We start from the raw sequence: 21,529 nt of genomic DNA, 5'->3' as shown, positions 1-21,529 counted from the left end.
GCTTGGGTGCCCATACCCGGATGCCCGCCCATCCATTCCTGGGAGGTACTGGCCTATGAGCGACATACTTCTAGCTGGATAGTAATCTGCCATCCCCATGGCCCTGGGCTCATGTGCACGAGGGGACATGGGGGTGGCAGAGTCCAGGGACTGGGAGAGATGAAGGCCTCTGGTACTAGGGCTCCTGAGGTTATGCTCAGGAGTTTCTCTTTCCCAGAAAACCTCACCTCTATCCGCCCCTACTCCCTGTTGCAATGCAAGAGCCTGCGTTCTCAGTTCATCAGTTAAGGCCTTACTAGACTCTATCAGTCTCTCCTGCATCGCTACCTGTTGCTGGAGCCTATCATTGTGCTGGCAGAGAGCCTCATTCTCTCTCTGTGCCTCCTGATTTGTCCTGGAGTACTGGGCCAGTCTCTGCTGCAGGAGGGTTATCTCCTGAGTCCCATCCCTACTGGCCTGCTCCTTTCTTGCCAGAGCCTCCTCCACCCTCCTTGTGTGCTCTAACAAGTTCTGGTGTTCTTTTTGGAGGTCACCCAGTCCCTGGAGGGCCAGGTGATTTTCTTCCATTTTCCTTTTTAAGTGGCAGACTTCCTGGCCTAAGGTATCCCTTTCCTGACTAAGAGCCTGCATCTGTGCCGCCAGGTCATCCCTTTGCCTTTGGAAGGCACCATCTTTCTGGCGCTCCTGGTCAAACTCTGCCTGGGTATCCAGGTCTTTCAAAATCAGTTTATTGCTTTCCTCTTTTTCCCTATCTAGGTGGATTTGCAGGGTGATTACCTGCTCAGCACATGCCCTATTGAAATCTAATTGTTGCTCCAGCTTTTTCTGGCTCTGCAGTAGGGAGTCCAAACCTTCTTGGTACTCCCTCTGTAAGGCCAGAAATCTGGTATCCTGGTCCGCCTTTTAATGTTGCAGCACATCCATATCTTCCTTTATTTTAGTGATGTACTGTCTGCTGTCCTTTTCTGACTCCTGGCTCCTGAGCAGCCTCTGCTCAGAAGAGTCCAGATCAGATTGGGCCTTCTCTAACGCCATCTGTTGCCTATTTGCCAGATCTTGGCCTTCAGCACATTTATTCTGTATGGCTCCCATATATAGGTACAAATATGCCGCTATCCTGGCAATCTTATTATGTTCATCTTTGGCTTTAGGGGCCATATATAGTTCACTCAGGGCCACATGTAGGGGTCCCTGATCTCTCCATGTATCTGACCCTGTTTCAGTGACCTGTTGCGCGATTGCCTGCAACCAGACCGTTTGGTCCTGATGAGTCCACTCACCTCTCACAAATAGCTTATGTAAGAAGTGCTCTCTGGCTATTTTGATGTCTACCATTGTCGTCATTCTGGAATTTGAGTTCCTTCCTGACTTACAGAAGTTTGTATTTTATTTTTGCAAAACAGACCGTTTCCTTAGAGCGTTCCTTTGAGGAGTGCTTTACAGCGTAACACAGCGTGGTGATCCGACCGGATGTATGTCTCCTGTCAGTTAGCACACGGTATTAATCTGCACAAGTGATAGATCTAACCCAGAATCTCTGGCTACGAGCCCCCACTTTGTTAAGCGGCTTCACTTCAACACTACAGCTAAGTCAATGCCTAGTCTGGGATGCTGAGGGAAACCCTTATTGATATATTTTTAGGTCCAGTTCATGTACTCTGGATGACAACCCTTATATAACACCCCTCTCTTAGAATCCCCCTGACCCCACTGAGCCAAGAAGGAGGTCTGTTTTGCAAATTTAAAAGGTTTATTTGGGAAATATAACAATATATATCTATCACACTTTTATAATAAATTAATATTGGATATCACACTTAAAATATTACAGTGATCAACAATGGATAATGTTCTACTGGTAAACTGATTTGGTTACTTAGAAGTAGTATAGAGGATGAGGTAGCTAAAATGCTTTATGGTTTTAAGGAAATGCAAGGTGGAATAAATGCAGTACAGAAAATAAACTGATATGGTTTCACAAGAGATAATATGTTCACTTTTCCCCTGGTGGCAATTCACCCCCACCTATATGCAATGCAAGGAGATGGAAGTAACACACACAGTCTTCAGGAATAGAATCAAATACAATACGGAATTCAGTTCCCCCCCAGCAAGCTTAGAGGAAACAGGTAGAAGTTTGAAACACAGGCCCAAAATGCTTTCAAATGTGATGGCAATGGATGGGAAAATGTGCTAACTGATTTTAATTCCCTCTAGAGATTCAGGGTGAGTGAGAGATGCTTGTTGGTATTAGTTCAGGCTCACTTTAGCAATGCTCTATGAGTTGTTACCAGGTTGCAAATGGATTTTAACAAAGGAAGGAATGGAGCTGCTATTTTGACAAGTGGAGAAATTGAGCCAAATCGCGGTAAATTTTGTGAGTGCGTAAATCGTGATTGCGGTAAAAGTATAGATTCTAAGCTTTCAGAGGAAAGTTAAATCTTGTTCCTAGGACAAACGGTTCCAGAGATACAGACGATTTAATAAAGGTAGATTTTCGGATTTAAAGTAAAACTCAAAATGACAGGTGACAGCTTGCAGCTGCAGAATCGACAGGTGACAGTTGTGCAGCTTTAAAAATGACAGATGACACGATTTCTAGGAGGCGGTACTAATTAAGTTAAAATAGTTTGGATTAGATTATTTTAACTAAGAGATTGGGTTCTGGACAGTTCTGGCGGATACTCACTCCTAACTTTGAAATGAATGGGCCTCGTCACGGATCTGGTCAACACATCCAGCGGTGGTTCTCTCTGCTCGGCGGGTCAATCAGGCACCGGTCCTGCTCACAGCGATCCGGATCTCTGGTTCTGCTCACAGCGGTCTGGGTCTTGTCTGCGGTTCCGGCAAAATTTCTTGTCAAAGATTTCAAACAGCTCGCCCGGCTTTTGATGCTGGATTCTGAAGGCCTGCTGAGAATACTTTTGCTTGCAGTGGGCCTTCTAGGTTCAAAGTTCTGTATTCTATGGGTCTCTGGTTCTGGTCTCTGTCTGGATGGGATGTCGGCCGTCAAAATGCTCCGCAGAAATGGAAAATGAATCTCTCTACCTGTCCCAGCAGTCTCTTTTTATGTGTTTTGGAAGTGGGTGTGTGTGTGGCATAACTGAGCCTGCCCCTCTCTACTTGTCATTGGCCCAATTCTCCCCTCTCCCATGATTGGGGGAAGGAAATGGATTGTCATCATGATGAGGTCTGTTTTGGGGTCAGAGGATCCTCCCCTGGTCAATTTGCCCACAAATCTATATTTGATTCAAATACATATTTCCCAGATACACAATTTGTTGAAATTACATGTACACATTATATATTCCTTATGGTCCATGCTTGTCCGCCTCTGATCTTCCTGGGGGCTTGCAGTCGAAAATTTTGCGCTTTTTGACTGGTTTACCAATATCAGACATTTACCAAAAATTACACACATGTGCGCAAGGAGTATGGACATGAATTGATGAAGTGTCAGATTTATAACATGCAGACATTTGGAGTAAGACCCTATTTTCCGCTAGCAACCCCCCAGAGTACACCACAGGGTCCTAACACCTCTTAAAACGTGCACAGAAAAATCACCAGAATAATGATATTACTTATATAATTCTGACAAGTCCGTACTATGAATTATCCATCTTTTTTAAAATTATGCTCTGGCCCAGATGGGTGTGGTTTAGGTTCAAAAGCACATGGGGGAAGCTTCTGCCTGTCCCCGCCTCCAGCTCGGGTGGCTCCCAGAGGCACTTCTCCTCCCACTTCTCCCAAGAGGAAGCCACTTTACGGCCCCCCCAATATAACATTTGCCTGAGTCCAGGACAAGGCTTTGTTCAACCTCCTGCAGGTACCCCTCCCCTAATCTAATCAGAGTGGTGTCATCTCCTTTTGGTGGGGAAGCAGGAGGCAGCCAGGCCTGGGAATGCAGTTTGATCAAGTTTCAACTCCTGTCGGGGGTTGTTGTCAGGCAGAATTCAGCTAAATGTCACTTTAGTTCCCAGTTTAAAAATAAACTTACAATTTTTACATATACATTAAATAATTACTTCCTTCAAGTCATTTCAGAATATAGTTTTACATTGTATCCACCTCTTAGCAAGTCTTTCCTTGGCCTGGTTTGGGTTCCTCTGTTCAGTTTTACACAAAAGTCTGGTGGTTTTAAAACGCCGGTTTTCTGATAGTGGTGAGTACCGGTATTGCATCCATTTTTGGGATCTGTCTTGAATTACTGCATTTCAATAGAGTGGTCTTTTGCTTGATAGTATAGGACCCTTGCTTAACATTGTTTTGATGGCATCCTTACAGTAGAGTGGTGATGTGAAACCCCCCACAAGAAGGTTGTATCTTTGGAGTGGTCTTGTGCCAACTGCGCAGTTCTCCTGGATTCTGGCGTCAATGTGGGCGGCAACAGCTCCCACATCCACCCAGTCTATTGATTTAGTTTGTTCTGGGATAGAATAATGTGCGGCGACAGCTCATCCCCACATCTACCCAGTCTAAGGATTCAACATGGGTCAAAACCCTTGACACTAACTATTGAAAAAAAGACTACTAAATTAAAGAAAGATATTTCCCTCTTCAAAAAGGAACAGGTTTATCCGTATTTGGAGGATGACTTCAATCCCCAAACGGTTTGGAAGAATAATGCAAATTGGAACACGGGAGGGCCGAACGGTAATAACAACAAAAAAAGATGGGTGACATTCTCTGATACATCGTCTAGCAACTCGGGCAATGACGATTTGAACAATCAATCCCTGGGTGACAACCCTTTTCGAGGAAGGGGCGGCCAAAGAGGCCGCAGAAATGCCCCCCAAGGGTGAATGACCCACAATATGCCACTGCAGAATACTTCAGGACAGGGCATGATGCATTGCGACTTTCAGACTCACAAGCGTGCCTACAGGTGGTGAATGAACCATTAAATGTCCCCAATCAGACACTACCCATTTTCAACCTTTCTTCATGTATTCTGACACCGGCAGAAACTTCCATCTTGAAGCGTGGCTTATCCTTTATTCCAACTCAGAACCCTAGCACTATGTCCATAATAAATGAAATTAAAGGGTTTCTAAGAAAGTTGAGACTACGTTTCTATTTTCTGAACAATGTGATACCCAGGGAGCCTAATATTTCTGGCCTGTCTAGACCATCTACGTTTACAACTAATTCCAATGACCTTCCCTCAGAGGTGACTATCTTCGAAAAATTGGTCTTGAAAGAAATTGAACAAGTGATTCGATACTCGAGGGAACAATCAGAACCTAACTTGAAACTACAGGAATTCCAGGCAATTCAGACACTGGCTGGGGATGCTTCGATAGTGATCAAGCTGCAGATAAGGGCGGGGGGATAGTGGTCTGGGATGCTTCCAAATACGATCAAGAAGTTTTGAGACTTAAGTCCATTCCGTGCCATTAGACTCAAATTACTAATGACCCATCCAAATCGATTAAGGGCAAGATCCTGGAACTCACAGAGGAAGGTAGCCATGCAGGGTTCCTTTCGATAAAAGAAACTGAATACATCAGTTCCTCAGAGGAGCAGACGCCCCTTTTCTACATCTTGCCAAAAATACATAAAAATATGGAGAACCCTCCCGGTCGTCCCATAGTTTCAGGTTGTGGCTCCCTACTTGAGCCAATATCCAAGTATATTGATTTTTTTATAAAACCTTTGGCCATGGCAACCCCCACATTCTTACTTGATTCACGCGATGTAGTTAACCTTGTCGAATTCAGACCATTTGATCCATCTAAACAAATATTGGTCTCCTTGGATATTGAGGCTTTATAAACTAATATACCTCAAGACAGAGCAATCCTCAGCTTACAAACAATTTTAGATAGGCGATTGCCTCCACACACTGTCCCTACAGAATTTCTGTTTAAAGCAGCCCAATTGGTCCTGACCAACAGTTTCTTTAAATTTAAGGAAGACATTTTCCTACAAAGCAAAGTTAAGGCCATGGGATGTACCTTTGCACCAAATCTGGCAATAATCTTTATGGCCTTACTTGAGGAAGAAAAAGTCTTGCATATTTCTAATCCGTTCAGAGCACAAATCAAGATATATCGTTGATATATCGACAATATATTTATGATCTGGGAGGGAACCTTGGAAACACTGTTGTTATTTGTGGAATGGCTGAACAAAGTAGATGTGGATATTCATTTCACTTTTGAGTATTCCACCTCCAGAATTGCTTTCCTGGATTTGTCGATCTTCTCTGAAGAGGACTGCCTCCACACTGAACTACACAGAAAGGCAACTGAAAGAAATACCACATTGAAATATGAGAGCCAATATCAGGCCAGCCTCCTCCGCAATTTACCATATGGCATGTTCCTGCGGCTTCGCCGCAACTGTACAGATATTAATAACTTCACAAAACATGCCATTATTTTGGAAAAAAGACTCTTGGAACGTGGATATCCAAGAAAGCTTATAAAGCAGTCCAGAAAAAGAGCCTGTTTTGCAAATAGAGAGGCTCTTTTGCTACCCAAACCCCAGATAGAGAAAAAAGAAGAACTAGTTTGTGTGTCAACCTTCTATCAACACAGTGAAGCCATCAACGGAATTATACTAAAATATTGGCACATTCTAAATGCATCAGGAACCACGTTGCCTAAACCTCTTTTTGCATTTAAAAAGAGTAAGAATTTAAAACAAAAAATCACCTGTGCCAGTAGAAGTAATTCCAAATCACCTACTGTATGGGATATCAATCAGAACCCTGTTATTGGGCATTACCCGTGTACCACCTGTGTGGCCTGCAAATTTTTCAAAAAAACGACCTCTTTCTTCATGCAAAATAAAAACTGGGACCTTCGCACCTTTACAACCTGTAAGAGTAAAAATGTCATTTACGCAATTCTGTGCCCCTGTCAGAAAATGTATATTGGTAAAACTACAAGGGAAGTCAGTACCCGTATCAACGAGCATCGCTCAAAGATAAAAAACGTAACTTAAATGTCCCCTAGGTGATCCATTATGTAGAGATGGGGCATAAGGCGGAACAAATGGAATGGTTTTGTGTAGAAAAGGTTTCTGGCCATAATCAAACACAACTTCTAAACAACTTAGCCTATAAAGAACAATTATGGATCTTTAACCTAAAGACATTAACTCAGGGGTTGAATACTCTGGAGCCTTGGCATTCAGGTACATTAACAATCTCAATTAGCTAACCCTTACTAGACCCTTGGGAGGTACCACTTATTCATATATTGCACATATGCTGCATTCCTATAAATAGGATGTATATATGAACTGGGCCAAATCATTTGCCTACATACATATTTCTGGCTGGGATGCATTGAACGTTGTCCAACTTAAAAGCCATTGACACAGAGCTTGAATATTTTAGAGCCGTGGTACCCAGGTATACAAAAATATTTGGAAAATTCCTACTAGACCATTAGGATGCAACATTTACTTATATATTATTCATATGTTTTACTACTAATTCATATGATGTTTATATGAATCAGTCCACATCAATTGCCAATAAGTATACATTTTTAGTTAGACTGCACGGTTTATTCCGTTCCATTGGAGACTGCACCTAGTGCCTCGTGTGCCTCGGATGGTCCGCCGCATTGAAATGGGCGGGTGACGCCATGACAGCAGGTCTGGTGTACGTGACATTCTGAATGCACCCAATTTTTCAGAGGTGTATGTTTGATAAGTGCTGGTACCATGGCAGCACGTTTCACTTATGCTTTATAAATGCCATCCATGAAGACACGTGGGCCCGTAGCATGATCACGTGAATAAGTTGAAGGCGCCACTTACATTCACTAACAATTCTGTTGTATAGATAGACAGCAACAGTCCCCCGAGCAAGCTCGAGCATTTTGCTTGGAGAGTGCTGTTTCCATGGCAGCACGTTTCATTGACGTTTTAGAAACGCCGTTCAGCAAGTTCATGTGAGTGGGCGGAACGTGCTATTTACGCGCACCAACAATTATGTTGTTTAGATGCGCGGTAACGATCCCCAGATTCAGTCCGAGTGCTATGCTTCATCTGCGGACTCTTGTTTCCATCTTTCCAGTGGCCGTCAGCTCCAGGTAAGCAGCTTGTCACAAAGCCATTTGGAATATAAGCTTTTCATGCCATGCCGTGACATTAGTACTCAGACGAGATGACTATAGTCTTTGAGAGTCTTGGTGCCCATTCATTTATTTTTAGACAATAAAATTACCAATATTTTTGGGTTTGATTGTCTCAGCTTTAAGGTGCCTATTTGACTAATAGAACCAATGGAAGTATCCCGACTCATAGCTGCGGCAATTGAGAATAGAGAGTTTCTGTTTTCATACAGCAGAGTTAGCCCTATGTGACACGCTGTATACATAATGCTTCTCTTTCTCAATTTTGTTCTGGGATGTGGTACATTTGTTTATTAGTCTCCCCCTTCTCTCTTTTTGCCTCTTAAACGTGTTACATTCAGGTTCCACCTATCCTGAATCACGGGCACTGCCAAAAACATCTCCCGAGGTGTGCGATCATTTCAACCTGCACCTCCCCATTACCCGGATTGCTTGGGTAAGACAAAATCTGGCCCCTGACTTGTTAACTGTTTTATTTCCCCCTTCAAATTCCTGATTATGCAGTCTTACCTGTGAGCATGCTTTGGCTCCATGGGACTATGTTCCTGACATTGGCCCTCATTACGACCCTGGCGGAAAGTGACTGACCGGACCGCCACAGCGTAAATAGCGTTTCCGCCAATGCACGAAGGAGCAAAGTGCGGCCCATTCCGACCCATCGGGCACGAGCACCACGCCATGGCGGAAGTGCAAAGTCCGCGATGGCGGAAATGACCCCAAAACGGCCCACACCGCCGCCGTACGGCGCCCTAGGTGCAATACCGCCACACCTCTTAGCGGTCACCGCAGTGTGCGCCTACCGGAAAGTACGGTGACCGGAAATATACGGAAACGGAAGCTAAAACATGGGCCCGGAACGGGAAACATCCCGCCGTACACCTATAAAACCACTAAAACCACACAACCACTAAAATCACTACCCTGAAACACACCCCAACCCGTCATCCACCCTAGCGAAACCAAGAAAAATGGGAAAAGTAGCGAAGAAAGCGTGCGACCGCAAGCGGCAGGTCCACTACTCCCGTGAGGAACTCACCGTGCTAACAGAGACCCTCCAGGAGAATGCTGCCGTCGTCTTCTCCACGCAAATGACCAGAACGGCACTTGCAAACAAGAAGGCCATATGGGCTCTGGTGGCACAGCGGGTAAGTGCGGTGGGGACCGCACCCCGCACCCCACAGCAATGCCGCAAGCGATGGGACGACCTGCGGATACGCGTCCGCAGCATACTCTCTGCCAACTGCAACATTGCCACAGCCACCGGGGGAGGTCCTGAATCACCCATCAAGTTGACCCCCTGGGAAGAAATATGTGCCTCCACCATCGGAATGGAGAGCATAGAGGGAGTCGGAGGGATGGAGAAAGGAGTGCAGACATCCGAAGAATCAGGTAGGTGGCCCAAATAAAACAATGCCAAATCCACACAGTCCATCCATGTGAAGTACCATGCGTCCACATAGTGCAACAGAAACACATGTCCAGGAGAACGTCCACACACATCGGCCTGATAGCGCACGTAATAACCCACAATAAATACATAAATAATTAAAAAACCCTAAAACACGCACTACACGTGCAGCAGGCACACCCTAACTGCAGGCTGCCAAACAACTGCACCCTCACTCCACACACAAATGAAAGCACCTCCAAGGCCCCGACCCAAATCACCCTCAGGCACCACCCCAATGCATGTGATACAATGCCATTCCAATTCCCACAGACCCATCAATAACCCTCGCCCTCCTTTACTCCACCACAGGGTCCGATCCAAACGACGAGCTACAGGACACCCCTACCAGCACACCTGCAAAGAGGGCCAAGACCAACGGCCAGAGACCCTCCACCTCAGCTGCACGCATCAAGACACGGCAGCAGCACAAATCAGGTGGCAGCACAGAGGAGGGAACATCAACAGGCACCCCAGCAGCCAGCATGCCCACAACACCACCACCACAGGTCCCCCCAATGGATGCCACAGAAGGCACTGCCTCTGGTGGCAGCAGCACCATAGGTGACACCCCATTGATGGCAGCATGCTCCGACACAGAAAACGGGGATGTCGAAGTCAGATCCATCCATGACCTGTCCCAATCCCCCTGTCTGTCCCATCCCGTACAACATGAGGATACCACGCAGGGGCACCCACAAGACGACGACTGGCCATCCCCCACAAGCCCTGTGGCAAGGCAACATGAGGACAACAGCCCCTCTGTGACACCCCCGCAAATGGCCATGGCCCAGCAGAGGCAACAGTCCCTCGACCAGTTAATCGTGCAACAGCAGCAACTGGCCACGCTCCTTAAGGACCATGCCGATGAATGTGGGGGCACTAAGGCAGACATAGAAACATCAACTGAGACACTTAGGGCAGAAATGGAGAGAGGTACAGAGACGCTAAGGGCACAAATGGAGAGTAGCACCGAGAGCCTGAGAGTCCAAATGGAGAGAAGCACCGAGAGCCTGAGGGGGGAACTGCATGCGACGTCCAAAGACGTATGTGCCGAACTTGCCGCACTGCGCCGTGTGCTCACTGAGCTCTCGCAAACCCTTAGGGACATGCATGGACGTGAGCAGGCAGACACATCATCCGTTGCAAGTTCCGTCCAGGGCAGCCCCCAACGTAGATCTGGGAGGAACCTGCGCTCCACAGGCAGGGGTGCCCCTGATACCCGCAGAGGGGGCATGCAATAGCGACAGCCCACTGACAATGAGCATCTTTGGACACTGGTGTTCGGGGGGGAGGTAGGAGGGTGGAGGGGGTGTGTTGGGCTCACTTGGGTGGCGGGTCGATAGGGTGTTTAACATGATATCACATATGCCATAAACAGTGCACGATCAACCAATGAGATGTGTGGACATTGATCTTTGTGTACTAGGCCATCATAGGCGTACAGTCCATATTGTGCATGTCCCAGACACACACAGTGCCACGAGTCCCGTGTCCATGTATCAGCCACCAGGCGTGAGTGCTAGAAGCATACATCAATGAGATGCTGACGAATGTCACGGGCCTCCGGTGCCTCGCAGACTCCATGAGGTGCTGCCACATCCCCACCCTCATCATGACCATCATCAGGTGCTTGCAGTTCTGCGTCAGGGGGCATGGGCACATTTCTACGTACGCACATGTTGTGGAGCATGACACATGCCATGACCATCTTTGCAACCTTCACATGGCGGTACAGGAGTGCCCCGCCAGACCTGCTGAGGCAGCGGAAACGACCCTTCAGTAGGCCGAATGCCTGTTCAATGACTACACGGGTACGTGAGTGGGCATGGTTGTAGTCCTCCTCATGCTGGTCCCGTGGGTTCCGGACTGGTGTGAGGAGCCATCTCTTCAGTGGATATCCAGCATCACCTGTATGTGGACGAGAAACGTATGATGTGGAATGCCATTGCTACGTACGCACACCCCCCCCCCTTCCTGCCAGGTCATTGCCGAATCACATACCCCACATAATCATGCATGTAATGAGACTCACCGAGTAGCCAGGATCTGTTCCCTGCGTGTCGCTCCATGTAGCGTGGTATTGTAGAGTTCCTCAAGACCATAGAATCATGGGTTGATCCAGGGAATCGGGCACAACAATGTGTAATGATCCTGTTGGAGTCACACACCATTTGTACATTCAGAGAATGAAATTGTTTCCGGTTGCGGTACTGGGCCTTCATGGCATGTGGGACGACCAATTCCACATGGGTGCAGTCGATGGCACCAATGCAACCCGGTATGCCGGCAAGTGCATGGAATCCCACCTTTGTGTTGGTAATTTCCTGCTCCGAGCGTGGTAGAGAGATGTAGTCGTCTGCGTGCTGCAGGAGGGCATCGAGCACTTGAAATAGTGTCCGTGAGAACAGTGGCTGAGAAATGCCATGCAACTGTCCGACTGTGTGCTGGTAGGTGCCTGTGGCCAGGAAGTGGAGTACAGACACCACCTTCAGTAGGGGTGGGATGGCGGTTGGGCTATCTATCATGCTGACAAGGTCAGCCTGTGTCATGTCCACAATGGCGGTTATGGTGTCCCGGTCCAAACGGTAGAGGGTGTGGATCTGCTCATCAGTGAGGTTGAACGGATGTGCTCGGAGGCGTGGGATTGCGGGCTGCCTGCGTGGTGGTAGTGGCTGTGCTGGCGGCCCTTGCTGGCCCTGCCTTGGCCTCCTCCTCCTCCTGCGTCTCCTCCGTGCGGCCGGTTGTAGTTGGTGTTCGTCTTCTTCTTGTAGTTGGAGTACTTGCAGTGCTATCAGGTCCCCCAGGGCCAACATCGCGAGTCCTGCCGGTAGCATTTCGGTGTGGTTGTGGGAGGAGACTGGCTGTGCAATTTATGTGTTTTCAGGCTATATGGCCTCCACCTGTGGTGATTCATTCCACCTGTGCAAACTGCTCTCCCCTTTGGCCGGGCACGTCCCGCGCACAACGCTGCAATTCGGGGAATGGCATCTTGCTATTGCAATCATGTATTTGTACCCGATGGCCGTGTAAAATTGTTAGATATGTTCATCCTGCTGTGGTCCCATTGTTTCACATACTATCTGTGCAGTCGCGAACAGACTTGTGAAGGGTCAGTGGAATGTAGTACTCGAGTAACGGTGGGCCCTCATGCATCACTGTACCGAGTTGCAACGACGGGCGGGGCGTCCCATTTGTGGGTGAAGGCAGTTGCCATTTTCACACACAGCCGCACTCGATGGAATAATTAGTGATTTCAAACGGCCACAGATGCCTCTTCGAAGTGATGTTGCAAATGAGGAATTCGAAGGGCGGCGCTTTCGGTTTTCAGCTAGCGGCGAGGAAATGCCCACAGGTCTGACTGCAAATATAACGTACTATTGTTCTATGTCCTTGAGACAGGGGCCATGGCGAGGATGCAATGATTGATATGAATAGTTTGGGATGCGCAATTGCGACGTGGGCGGTGAGGCCGGACGTTCCCAAATACATGTTACTTCACTACACTGGAATCCCGGGCTGGGGCACTGTGGATTTTGCAGGCTGCATAACGCACAGACTCAATGGATATTTCTAATGTTATGTGAGTAAATATTCAGGCGTTTTAATCCCGGGATGAGGGAATGATGAATGGATGCATGGGCAGGTGATTTGATACAGAGTTTGCCATGTACAGGGCTTCTTGGGATCTATCCGCCTCCCCTACGCTATGTGATGCAGGGCTGCCATAGTGGGACCATCGTCTATCTGGCCTTGTTGAGCCCTCCCTGTCTCGACGCGCCCTCAGACACTTGTGTCCATGCACGTTAACATTCCCATCTGATGGATTCTGTTTTGACAGACGCATGCACAGGTACACTCGTTCGTGATGGTGTTTGCACCTCGATATAGATGGTTATGAGTCGCAAGTGGTTTTTGGGTGGTGATGATCCTTTGGAGTGGGCTAGCATGCATATGGCTGTGGATTTAGTGTGATCATTGGAGTGAGTTGTTGGAATGTAGTTCTGATGGCCATTCTGTTCTTTTTCTTTTCTTTTGGTTGACAGGTATCTCCTCCCCTTTTGCCACTGCCATCTGTATGCCACTCCTGCAGATGGGTTTTACTCCCGACACCTGCTGCTTCGTGTTAATCAGTGGAGCAGCATTACGATCTTATGGGACGATCGCCAATGGGCCACATGCCCTTACGCAGTACTGGTGGCTCGGAGCAACATTTCGGCCTTTCAGCTGGACTAGTGCCTCCCCATTGGGCCGGCCCTGCGGTTCTGTGCGCTTCCATGTTGCCTTTTCGTACGTGAATGTGGCTCTGTGTACCATGATGGAACAGGGCGTCACACAAGTAGTGGCTGGTCATTTCTTGCGGATGCAGCCCACAATGGTGAAAAGTGTTTTGGAGTTCATGGCCTGATGGCTGTATGGGCTTGGTGATTTTGATGTGCATTAAATTACTATTCTGATTTGGCCCGTGTAGCGTTTTTCTTTGCAAGTGATGTGGCATGTGCCTATTTGGGGGGCGATGTATTGTGAGGAGATCTGCATTGGGTTCCAGCTTCGGAGTTTAGTTGCGTGGTACTGTACTGGGCGCGTTTGCCTACGAAGCCCGTGTGGTCAGGGATGGGGGCTGCCAATATGACAGTTTGAATGTTGTCATGCTCAGGGGCGGGGGATTGGGTTTTGTGTAACAGATGCCGGTCAGCCAGGTGGACTGGTGGAATGATGTGATTCTCGGAATATTGCTGGTCACAGGTGCCTGTGTTTGCGTGCGTTTCTTGGTGGGGGACTGTGGTCATGTCCATTGGGATGGCTTCTGTATTCGTGCCATCTGTGCCCTGCAGCTCCCATTGGCCCCTCTTGTGTTTCTTTTGTTCGTTGGCATGCATGGGTGACTTGTACATTTCACTGGTTGCATTGTGGCTTCATTGCACCTACGGGGAGTTGTGCTTTGTGGGCAGGGAGCGGTGTACAGGCACTCAGTGGGGCCGTTTACGGTTGATTCGCGATGCCGTACTTCTCACCATGGCGGAATGGTACATTCCGCCATGCTTGATGGCGTTAGGTACATGTCCGCTAGGGTCGGAATTGGCGTACCCTTGCGCCATGGTGGTGTTTGCGGTTTGGCATGGCGCGCGCGCGCGTGCTTGGTGCAGTTAGCGTTGGCGTTCACTAGGGTGTCGCTAATGGCTTCGTACTTTGCGGTGACGGGTCATAGTCGCACCGAGCGCTATTCGATGGCGGTATTGCATTTGCGCCATCGTTTTCCGAATTCCGCCAGGGTCGTAATGAGGGCCATTGTGTTTACATTTTTTATAGATTGGAGCACCACGTCCAGCCATCTGTTACGCAGCAACTCTTATTTGGACATTGCCAATTTGCATGGTGGTGTCTCCAGTTCTACATACAAAAACAACAGATTGATTCCTGTTGTTTGTGCTAAGGTTAGTCTGTAGTTTTTCAAGAGGTCTCTTAGCATTACAATTGAGGCTCCCACTCCACACATGTCCCTTGCCTAATTTTCCATCACGATTGGTCAATTTGATAGCCATGATCCACCCCTGCTTTGCCCAGGGACACCGATTCTTTATGGTAGCACTCCCTGCATGACACCCAGGTCTACTCCATATATATATATTTGGGGGCATGAGCAGGATACTAGTAGATTTTATTCTATTTGAATCTGAGCACTGTTAAGTTATGCATGTGCACTCCCCTTCCTTTTCTTTCTTCTTCAACTGTTCCTTTATTTACATAGGGAATTTATGGTTTTATGCTTATTTTTTCTTTAGAAAACTATTTGTAATCTCCTGATGAAGACGTAACACAAACAATGTTAATACGACAAAACCGGTAGAGAAATTCAGGATAAGGCCACTTGTGAAGACCTCTTTCTTGGCCTATCCCAATTGTTGACCACCTACAAAACCCATTGTGGTTATGCACTTTGTTTTGCACAAAAAAACTTTTTGTGTAATAATTGAATTATTGATGAATTGTCATATATTTGCTATAGGTTTTTATCTTGTACCTATTGATGATTTGTATGAGTGGATTGATGTATGCTGTATGGATGTGGATGAATGCTTGAATGATTTAATAGTATGATTTTTATGGAATTATGTTGTTTTTAAATTTAGTCCTGCTATGTTAAATAATTAATTGCCGGAGTGCAGATTACATTGTGATTGAACTCACACAGTAATAAATGTATCAGGTATAATAAAACCCTTGATACAGCATTTTCAAATTGTATCCTCTGGATTTTCTTTCCGAGATGAACTGTTATGCTAATACCCTAATCTAGAGAGTGGGGTTCCCTGTGCCTTTCAGATACACATCAATTCAGCCCTTTGGCTTTGCAGGTTATTTTACTTTTATGACAGTGTATATATCCTATTCAGGGTATTATTATTTTTTGAAATTTTATTTCTCTTCATTCACTGCACCTTGGGTGTTTATTAGTTTACCCTAGGCTGGTGGTTCCCGCCTGGATCATGGCAGAAACAGATACCATTTCCTTTACGGAAGCCCAAATCTCAGAACTTATTGAAGGCCCTTCCTTTTTTGAAAACCTACAGCTACCTAAACAAAATCAAGGGTCAACTGGTGAGGCACTTTTGAGACTTAAAAAGAAACAGTTCCGCACAGAAATGCATGGCCACATATTAAAAGAATAGTTAGGATCTAGTATTATCCCACAAGGACTGCAAGTAAAAATCATCCCATTCCTCTTTCTAGACGATAAGGACTGTAAGGTGGCGTTCAGCCAGATTGCTACAAAGTGCAGCCGTTATTTACTAGTTCTAACTATTACGACTGCCCAAAGAGTGAGTTCCACGATTCTTGAAACACTATCTGAACAAGAAAAAGCTTTCCTGACAAATACCCTAATCACAGAGGCTAAACAAAAATTGGAACAAATTGATAATGCTTTTCAAGATTTCAAGACCCTAACTATTGAAAAAAAGACTACTAAATTAAAGAAAGATATTTCCCTCTTCAAAAAGGAACAGGTTTATCCGTATTTGGCGGATGACTTCAATCGCCAAAAGGTTTGGAAGAATAATGCAAATTGGAACACGGGAGGGCCGAACGGTAATAACAACAAAAAAAAGATGGGTGACATTCTCTGATACATCGTCTAGCAACTCGGGCAATGACGATTTGAACAATCAATCCCTGGGTGACAACCCTTTTCGAGGAAGGGGCGGCCGAAGGGGCCGCAGAAATGCCCCCCAAGGGTGAATGACCCACAATATTCCACTGCAGAATACCTCAGGACAGGGCATGATGCACCGCGACTTTCAGACTCGCAATCGTGCCTAGAGGTGGTTAATGACCATTAAATGTCCCCAATCAGACACTACCCATTTTCAACCTTTCTTCACGTATTCTAACACCGGCAGAAACTTCTATCTTGAAGCGTGGCTTATCCTTTGTTCCAACTCAGAACCCTAGCACTATGTCCATAATAAATGAAATTAAAGGGTTTCTAAGAAAGTTGAGAGTACGTTTCTATTTTCTGAACAATGTGATACCCAGGGAGCCTAATATTTCTGGCCTGTCTAGACCGTCTACGTTTACCCCCAATTCCAATGACCTTCCCTCAGAGGTGACTATCTTCGAAAAATTGGTCTTGAAAGAAATTGAACAAGTGATTCGATACTCGAGGAAACAATCAGGACCTAACTTGAAACTACAGGAATTCCAGGCAATTCAAACACTGGCTGGTGATCCTTCGATAGTGATCAAGGCTGCAGATAAGGGTGGGGGGATAGTGGTCTGGGATGCTTCCAAATACGATCAAGAAGTTTTGAGACTTTTGTCCATCCCGGGTCATTACACTCAAATTGCTAATGACCCATTCAAATCGATTAAGGGCAAGTACTGGAACTCACAAGTAGCCATGCAGGGTTCCTTTCGATACAAGAAACTGAATACATCAATTCCTCAGAGGAGCGGACGCCCCTTTTCTACATCATGCCAAAAATACATAAAAATATGGAGAACCCTCCCGGTCGTCCCATAGTTTCAGGTTGTGGCTCCCTACTTGAGCCGATATCCAAGTATATTGATTTTTTTATAAAACCTTTGGCCATGCAAGCCCCACTTTCTTACTTGATTCACGCAATGTAATTAACCTTGTCAAATTCAGACCATTTGATCCATCTACACAAATACTGGTCTCCTTAGATATTGAGGCTTTATACAGTAATATACCTCAAGACAGAGCAATCATCAGCTTACAAACAATTTTAGATAGGTGATTGCCTCCACACACTGTCCCTACAGAATTTCTGTGTAAAGCAGCCCAATTGTTCCTGAACAACATTTTCTTTAAATTTAAGGATGACTTTTTCCTGCAAAGCAAGGGTACGGCCATGGGATGTACCTTTGCACCAAATCTGGCAATAATCTTTATGGCCTTACTTGAGGAAGAAAAAGTCTTGCATATTTCTAATCCGTTCAGAGCACAAATCAAGATATATCGTCGATATATCGATGATATATTTATGATCTGGGAGGGAACCTTGGAAACACTGTTGTTATTTGTGGAATGGCTGAACAAAGTAGATGTGGATATTCATTTCACTTTTGAGTATTCCACCTCCAGAATTGCTTTCCTGGATTTGTCGATCTTCTCTAAAGAGGGCTGCCTCCACACTGAACTACACAGAAAGGCAACTGAAAGAAATACCACATTGAAATATGAGAGCCAATATCCGGCCAGCCTCCTCCGCAATTTACCATATGGCATGTTCCTGCGGCTTCGCCGCAACTGTACAGATATTAATAACTTCACAAAACATGCCATTATTTTGGAAAAAAGACTCTTGGAACATGGATATCCAAGAAAGCTTATAAAGCAGTCCAGAAAAAGAGCCTGTTTTGCAAATAGAGAGGCTCTTTTGCTACCCAAGCCCCAGATAGAGAAAAAAGAAGAACTAGTTTGTGTGTCAACCTTCTATCAACACAGTGAAGCCATCAACGGAATTATACTAAAATATTGGCACATTCTAAATGCATCAGGAACCACGTTGCCTAAACCTCTTTTTGCATTTAAAAAGAGTAAGAATTTAAAACAAAAAATCACCTGTGCCAGTAGAAGTAATTCCAAATCACCTACTGTATGGGATATCAATCAGAACCCTGTTATTGGGCATTACCCGTGTACCACCTGTGTGGCCTGCAAATTTTTCAAAAAAACGACCTCTTTCTTCATGCAAAATAAAAACTAGGACCTTCGCACCTTTACGACCTGTAAGAGTAAACATGTCATTTACGCAATTCTGTGCCCATGTCAGAAAATGTATATTGGTAAAACTACAAGGGAAGTCAGTACCCGTATCAACGAGCATCGCTCAAAGATAAAAACCGTAACTTAAATGTCCCCTAGGTGATCCATTATGTAGAGATGGGGCATAAGGTGGAACAAATGGAATGGTTTTGTGTAGAAAAGGTTTCTGGCCATAATCAAACACAACTTCTAAACAATTTAGCCTATAAAGAAGAATTATGGATCTTTAACCTAAAGACATTGACTCAGGGGTTGAATACTCTGGAGCCTTGGCATTCAGGTACATTAACAATCTCAATTAGCTAACCCTTACTAGACCCTTGGTAGGTACCACTTATTCATATATTGCACATATGCTGCATTCCTATTAATAGGATGTATATATGAACTGGGCCAAATCATTTGCCTACACACATATTTCTGGCTGGGATGCATTGAACGTTGTCCAACGTAAAAGCCATTGACACAGAGCTTGAATATTTTAGAGCCGTGGTACCCAGGTATACAAAAATATTTGGAAAATTCCTACTAGACCATTAGGATGCAACATTTACTTATATATTATTCATATGTTTTACTACTAATTCATATGATGTTTATATGAATCAGTCCACATCAATTGCCAATAAGTATAAATTTTTAGTTAGACTGCACGGTTTATTCCGTTCCATTGGAGACTGCACCTAGTGCCTCGTGTGCCTCGGATGGTCCGCCGCATTGAAATGGGCGGGTGACGCCATGGCAGCAGGTCTGGTGTATGTGACATTCTGAATGCACCCAATTTTTCAGAGGTGTATGTTTGATAAGTGCTGGTACCATGGCAGCACGTTTCACTTATGCTTTATAAATGCCATCCATGAAGACACGTGGGCCCGTAGCATGATCACGTGAATAAGTTGAAGGCGCCACTTACATTCACTAACAATTCTGTTGTATAGATAGACAGCAACAGTCCCCCGAGCAAGCTCGAGCATTTTGCTTGGAGAGTGCTGTTTCCATGGCAGCACATTTCATTGACGTTTTAGAAACGCCGTTCAGCACAATCATGTGAGTGGGCGGAACGTGCTATTTACGCGCACCAACAATTATGTTGTTTAGATGCGCGGTAACGATCCCCAGATTCAGTCCGAGTGCTACGCTTCACCTGCGTACTCTTGTTTCCATCTTTCCAGTGGCCGTCAACTCCAGGTAAGCAGCTTGTCACAAAGCCATTTGGAATATAAGCTTTTCATGCCATGCCGTGACATTAGTACTCAGACGAGATGACTATAGTCTTTGAGAGTCTTGTGCCCATTCATTTATTTTTAGACAATAAAATTACCAATATTTTTGGGTTTGATTGTCTCAGCTTTAAGATGCCTATTTGACTAATAGAACCAATGGAAGTATCCCGACTCATAGCTGCGGCAATTGAGAATAGAGAGTTTCTGTTTTCATACAGCAGAGTTAGCCCTATGTGACACGCTGTATACATAATGCTTCTCTTTCTCAATTTTGTTCTGGGATGTGGTACATTTGTTTATTAGTCTCCCCCTTCTCTCTTTTTTGCCTCTTAAATGTGTTACATTCAGGTTCCATCTATCCTGAATCACGGGCACTGCCAAAAACATCTCCCGAGGTGTGCGATCATTTCAACCTGCACCTCCCCATTACCTGGATTGCTTGGGTAAGACAAAATCTGGCCCCTGACTTGTTAACTGTTTTATTTCCCCCTTCAAATTCCTGATTATGCAGTCTTATCTGCGAGCATGCTTTGGCTCCATGGGACTATGTTCCTGACATTGTGTTTACATTTTTTATAGATTGGAGCACCACGTCCAGCCATCTGTTACGCAGCAACTCTTATTTGGACATTGCCAATTTGCATGGTGGTGTCTCCAGTTCTACATACAAACACAACGGATTGATTCTTGTTGTTTGTGCTAAGGTTAGTCTGTAGTTTTTCAAGAGGTCTCTTAGCATTACAATTGAGGCTCCCACTCCACACATGTCCCTTGCCTAATTTTCCATCACGATTGGTCAATTTGATAGCCATGATCCACCCCTGCTTTGCCCAGGGACACCGATTCTTTATGGTAGCACTCCCTGCATGACGCCCAGGTCTACTCCAGATATATATATTTGGGGGCATGAGCAGGATACTAGTAGATTTTATTCTATTTGAATCTGAGCACTGTTAAGTTATGCATGTGCACTCCCCTTCCTTTTTTTTATTCTTCAACTGTTCCTTTATTTACATAGGGAATTTATGGTTTTATGCTTGTTTTTTCTTTAGAAAACTATTTGTAATCTCCTGATGAAGACGTAACACAAACAATGTTAATACGACGAAACCGGTAGAGAAATTCAGGATAAGGTAACTTGTGAAGACCTCTTTCTTGGCCTATCCCAATTGTTGACCACCTACAAAACCCATTGTGGTTATGCACTTTGTTTTGCACAAAAAAACTTTTTGTGTAATAATTGAATTATTGATGAATTGTCATATATTTGCTATAGGTTTTTATCTTGTACCTATTGATGATTTGTATGAGTGGATTGATGTATGCTGTATGGATGTGGATGAATGCTTGAATGATTTAATAGTATGATTTTTATGGAATTATGTTGTTTTTAAATTTAGTCCTGCTATGTTAAATAATGAATTGCCTGAGTGCAGATTACATTGTGATTGAACTCACACAGTAATAAATG

Source organism: Ambystoma mexicanum, chromosome 11 (assembly GCF_040938575.1).
Source record: "Ambystoma mexicanum isolate Mex_15411 chromosome 11, UKY_AmexF1_1, whole genome shotgun sequence".
Taxonomy (NCBI): domain Eukaryota; kingdom Metazoa; phylum Chordata; class Amphibia; order Caudata; family Ambystomatidae; genus Ambystoma; species Ambystoma mexicanum.
This window is presented reverse-complemented; position numbering follows the sequence as displayed.